At 40.7% G+C, this 6,230-nt stretch overlaps 1 long non-coding RNA gene across 1 annotated transcript; it reads right to left on the bottom strand.

Annotated features, from left to right (window-relative positions):
- Nucleotides 1-4,999: 4,999 nt before the first annotated feature.
- Nucleotides 5,000-5,836, bottom strand: LOC103425317 (uncharacterized). Its single transcript, XR_011576503.1, has 2 exons — nt 5,614-5,836; nt 5,000-5,144 (listed from the first exon to the last, which is right to left on the bottom strand). It is a non-coding gene; the product is annotated as an uncharacterized lncRNA (long non-coding RNA).
- Nucleotides 5,837-6,230: the final 394 nt, after the last annotated feature.

Here is a 6,230-nt window from a genome sequence, read left to right as displayed (position 1 = left end):
GCTGCGGTGGAGAAGCAGCAGAAGTAGGTAGGTCATTGTCATGTGGCATTGACTGGCCATCATTAGAGGAGGAGCCCACGAGACCAAGAGAGGTAGGGATGGGCAATGAGCAAGCAAATTGTGGGATGGCAGTAGGATGAATTTCCAGCTCCACATATGTGGTTGGTGGCTGGCCGAGAGAGGTTGCAAAAGGAAAAGTAGCCTCATTGAACACCACATGGTGAGAGATATAAATACGTCCAGTGGTCTGATCAAGGCACCTGTAACCTTTATGAGAGGCACTGTAACCCACAAAAACACACTCAATAGAACGTGGCTTAGTTTATCGTGAACATAATCCCGAAGGTATGGAAAGCACATACATCCAAAGGTACGTAGGTGAGAGTAAGTGGGTGTCTAACCAAATAGAAGTGTATAGGGAGTTGACCAATTGAGGGTAGAGGTGGGGAGAAGATTGATGAGGTGGACAGAAGTGAGCGCTGATAGGAGCATATTTATGCGACTTAGTTAGCTTGTTCTTGTGCATTTGTGTTGTTATTTCTTAGTTAATTATGAATTTTAAGCTATTTTCATGTGTTTGTAGGTCATAATAACAAAGTTGGCAAGAAAGTGCATTTTGGAGCATTTTAGAGCATTTTTTAGCCAAGATTGGATAGTGCAAGCATGAGGACATGAGGATGGACATTTTTGAAGATTTGAAGGCTAGAAATCAGCATGTGTGTGTGCAAGTGTGTTGACCTACAACTCCAAACATCCATCCACTACACCCATTACATCCACTCATTACCAAACACTCATCCACTACACCCATTACATCCACTCATTACTAAACATCCACCCACTACACTCATTACATCCACTCATTACCAAACACTTATCCACTACACCCATTACATCCACTCATTACCAAACATCTACCCACTACACCCATTACATCCATTCATTACCACAACACTCACCCATTACACCCATTACATCCACTCATTACCAAACACTCATCAACTACACCCATTACATTCACTCATTACCAAACACTACTCATTACTAAAAACTCATCCACTACACCCATTACATCTACTCATTACCAAACATCCACCCACTACACCCATTACATCGACTCATTATCACAACACTCACCCACTACACCCATTACATCCACTCATTACAACTCCATACACTCCTCTCCCTAGCCTATAAATACATCCACCCTTCACCATAATTTGGGGGCCATCATACAAAGACACTACATTTCACATCTCACAACTTCATTCGCAAACACAATTTCCTTGTCGTGACCTCCATCCATTCATTTAGCCATACTACATCTCACCAATCCATACACTTTCATCTCTCAGCCGTGCATATCCATCCACTACTATAATTTACCACTCATCCATCAAACCACACCTTGTGCTGCAACAAAGAGAAGAAGGAAGACCCTTCGACGTGCTTGCCATTCAAGTTGGATTGTTGGAGCGTTTTTAGGTGTTTTCTTTCTTTTGTTCTCAATGTCTAAATTTGTTTATCTTTACTTTGTAAGTATGAGAAACTAAACCTCCTTAGCTAGGGGGGAATTCGAAACCATGTTCATGCTTGCAATATGATTTGGTTACTTTCAGTTGTGATTCATAAGTTGTGAATTCAATTTACTTATCCATTTGAATTAAAACTGATTTGTGTATGTTGGTTGAGAGTGCACGCTTAATTTTCATGCATAAATATGATGCTAGGATTAAGGGAGTTTCACCTAATCGTTATGAACTTATATTTACAAGTACTAAAGGTTGTTCGTCACAACCGTGTTAAGTAAATTCTTGGCATAAGTTTCATGCAATTCATAGTTACAAGTGTTTCGTCAATGCTTATGATTTTCCTAGAACTTAATGATTCTTACTTGTATCTCTATTATGCAATTCATGTAGGGAACTTGTGGGGAATGCTTTGGGTTGTTGTATGCAATCATCCAATTCAATGAAATTAGGAAAATCTGAGGATTAATTTAAGCGTACCTAATTAATCTGGGGTGTTGAGGTTCATGGTTTATTGAAAAGCAACTGGAAATCGTTTTATATGCAAGTGTGTCATGTGTGGAGAAAGACCTTCTAGCTAGCCCATCATCCATTCCAATCACCAAATTCGTCCAAAATCTGTTTTAAGTCTTTAATTACTTGTTTTTACTTAAATTCATCCAAAACCAAATCCCCCTTTACTTTAGAGTGTCTATTAGTCAGTACTTGTTTTAGATTGTGTTTTTAAGTGTTTTAAGTTAAAATAAAATCAATTTTCGTCCAAACTTTGTGTTAGTGGCAGAAACTGCCTTAGAGTTGTTTTTAGGCAGTTTTGAGTCTCTATAATCTGTTTTGAGTCTTGTGGCTTTGTTTTGAGTCTTGTAAGTTTAATTTCATGCTTTTAAGTTTGTTTTCACATATTTAAGTCAGTTTCAAGTGTTTTAGCAATCCCTTCTAATCTCCGGCCTAGAACGATCCCTACTTACATTCTTTACTACAATTGACAACAAGAGGGTTTAATTTGTGTGTTAAGTTAATTTTCGCATCAAGCGTAGCTTCCACCCACAAGGTGAGTGGGGTATGAGCTGTAGTAAGCAGTGTGCGAGTCATATCAGCAATATGACGGTGCTTACGTTCAGCAAGTCCATTTTGTTGGGGTGTGTGTGGATACGAAAGACGGTGTTGGATACCTAATTGACGACAAAATGCAGAAAATGAGTGATTAACATATTCGGTGCCGCCATCACTTTGAAAATATTAAATAAATGCGTTAAATAGGTTATGAGTCATTGCAACAAAGGTTTGAAAATGTGTAAAGACCTCATACTTCTTTTTCATGGGGTAAATCCAAGAATAACAAGAATAATCGTCAGTGAATAATACGTAATAACGAAAGCCAGAAACAGAGGTAGAAGTGGACATCCAAACATCAGAATGTATAATATAAAATGGAGTAGTAGCCCTTGCATTATTTAATTGAAAAAGGAAGTTGTGTGGACTTGCCTAAAGCACAACTTTTACAAAAATGCTTTGAAGAAAATGACGTAGAACCGAAACTAGAGCTAAGACGGGACAAAACCGAAGATGAAGGGTGACCGAGACGTTGATGCCAAAGGGTAAAGGATGAAGCGGCAAGGGCCTGTGGTGAGGAGAAGGATAATGGATAAAGGCCATCTCTACATGGGACTTGAAACAATAAAACACCAGAGTGTAAATCATAGATACGATAAAAGGATGGAAAGAAACAAATAACGACATTGTTATCATGTGTAAAGTATGTAACAGACAAGAGGTTTTTACGTAAGGCCGAAACAAGAAAGACATTACAAAGACTAAACGGAATAGAGTTAAGAGAGATAGGAATTGTACCAGTGGATGTAATGTTTAGAGAATCACCATTACCCAATTGAACGGAATTAGGACCACGATAAGGTTGTGGGTGGGGGAGGGCATTGGGATCGCCCGTCATGTGGTAGGTAGCGCCAGTATCGGGAAACCAAATGTTGGGATCCTAATAAGAAATCACCTGAGAGCCCTCAAAGGGGGGGAAAGGTTCGGGGCCGCCATAGCGGTGTGGACAGTGTGTAGCACTATGTTGCGAGGTGGAACAAGTGGGCCTGGCCCAGAAAAACCACGTGGGCCTGGCCAATAAATGGGAGCAGAGGGTCCATGCCAAGGTTGTTGATAATTGAATGGAGGAGGCCCATTCCATTGTTGTTGTTGGTTGCGGGAATTGGTATTCTTGCTAGGATGCCAGCCGGAGGTATTACACTGCGGACCATTGTTCCGTTGGAAACGACCGTTCTAATTTCCATCGTGACTGCCTGAGGACTGAGAAGAAGCACGGGGTTGGTGGGTAGTGATGAGGGCAATTTACAAAGCGGCAGACGTGGTGGAGGTGCGAAGGTTCTGGAGATCAAAAGCTTCAATCTTGGAGGTCAACTCCTCAAAGGTTAGAAGAATGGTGACGTTGATGATAGCAGTGGTAAGGGTAAGGTAGTCAGATCCAAGACCACGGAGAACAACGGTGATGAAGTCTTCAAGATCAACAGGACGGCCGATAGTAGCGAGTTTGTCAGCAAGAGATTTAGCATGTTGAAGATAGTCAGCAATAGAGCAAGATCTGTTGGAAATATCAAGCAGTTGGTAACGCAAGGCGACGGAGTTGAGGACAGGGTCGTAGGCGAAGCGCCGTTGAAGACATGCCCAAACGGCTTGGGCGGAGTCATGGCCCACAGTGAGAGCAAGGACAGGTTCTGTTAAGGTGGCGGCTATGTAGCTTACGACCAACTGATCGTGTTGGTACAAATGAGCGAAAGTGGGGTTGGGAAGAGTAAAGGTAGTAGTCACGAAAGAACTGTCGGAGTTAGTAGCGGCAGAGGAAGGGGTGGCAGTGACGGTGAAGGTGGCCGGAGGGGGTGGGTAGAAGCCATTAACGACCTTCCACAGATCATGACCAACAAGAAAGGGCTTGATCTGACGAAGCCATGTGAGGTAATTGGAGTCATTGAGTTTGAGAAACTGGGCAATAGCAGGGCCAGGAAGTGGGGAGGTAGAGGACATGATGGGAAGCGGATCGAGAAGGGTGGTTAAGCCGGAGAAAGGGATGATACCATGTAGAAATATATATATTCAGAGAAAGAGCACAGTAAACACGAAGCAGTAATATTGGTGGAAGACTTAACTTTCCATTGCTCATAATCAGGTATAAATATACCAGTTTACAAAGAGTCCTAAAGGGATTGTGTAGCTCCCAATACAAATCCTAACGGGATTACAAATCTCTAAGATAACGTGATAATATACATAAGATAATTATGGAGATTATGACAAGGGTATAGACGTGGAGGACTCTTTACTAATAGTAAGTTTCTACCAATGATGCTATCCTACAAATCACAAAAGAAATGTGCATGAATAGTTTTCAATAGTTTCATGGTTCCAAAACTTTGATACAAACATGATAACTTATACAGAAATTCCACTTACCATCTCCTTCTTGATTCTCTTCAACTCTTTGTCCGTCAAAGGCTCCATATCAAAATCATAATAGAACCCATTTTCTATCCATGGACCAATTGTCACTTTTGCATCCGGGAAGAGCTTTTGAACAGCCATGGCCATCACGTGTGCACACTGCAGTCAAACACATATAAATGGTTCATCACCATAACAGCGGAAAAGGCGCCATTAATACCAAACTACAAGAAAATTCAGAAAAAAATGAACATGGCTCGACCTCAACACTTTATCAAAATACAGAAACCCATGTATCTTCTCACATTCCCAAAAACAGGATGAAATTTTTCCCAACTTATCTACCGCTGTACACCCATTTTTCCATGTCCTATGCGATCAAATTTCAAATTACCGAAAAGTTAGGTTCTTATTTTCTTCATCCTCACTTTCTCATTCTTCACAATAGAATCAGGTGACCATTAGTAACGCAGAATTGAAAATAGTTAATTAAAAGCATCAAACTTTCAAAAAGGGGAAGCTCCTAAGAATCTAAAAATTCAAAAAATTCAACAGGAAAGCACCCTACTTCAATTTAACATAAAACAATCATAAATCCAATCCAAAGCAATGAAATTTCAATAAATACCGTGTGTCGAATTATGATGAGGCTTTCGGAGGACTCGTTGGTTGGAAGCACGACTGTCTCAGGCTTATCAGCTACCTCCATCTGGGCATCCTTCAATTTGTCGTCTTGGGTCGAGACCTGAGCCTCCGTGGCCATCGCCGAGGAGGTGGAGACTCCAGTTCTACCGCCGTAGAAGGACAGAGACCTGAACTCGGAGCTTGGTGTTTAACTGGGGAAAGCAAAGAAGATTATTGAGGAGAGGGATTAAGAGGAAGGAAGAAGAAGTGGCCATTGCCATTCTCTGAAGGATTAACATCTGGGTTGTGTTTGGATTTCAGAATTATGATTGGGTTCGTGTGTAACGGTGGAGGGTGAGTGAGAGTGGCGTTCGTGACTAGGGATGGCCCGCGGTTACATGCTCATTTGGGTAACTGTTTAAATAAATAAATGGTTATAGGTATAATCGTTCATCTGTAAAATTTAAATGGTTGGTTATGAGTATTAATCACGATTATAAACGAATAACTGTTTACCTATTTATTTTATATATGTAAAATTAATACAAATCATGTTCTCTATCAGACAAAACTTAGATCAATACTATTGACTATAATGTGGTTTATATAGTAGTGTTTTAA

This window comes from Malus domestica, chromosome 15, assembly GCF_042453785.1.
Source record: "Malus domestica chromosome 15, GDT2T_hap1".
NCBI lineage: Eukaryota > Viridiplantae > Streptophyta > Magnoliopsida > Rosales > Rosaceae > Malus > Malus domestica.
This window is presented reverse-complemented; position numbering and strand designations above follow the sequence as displayed.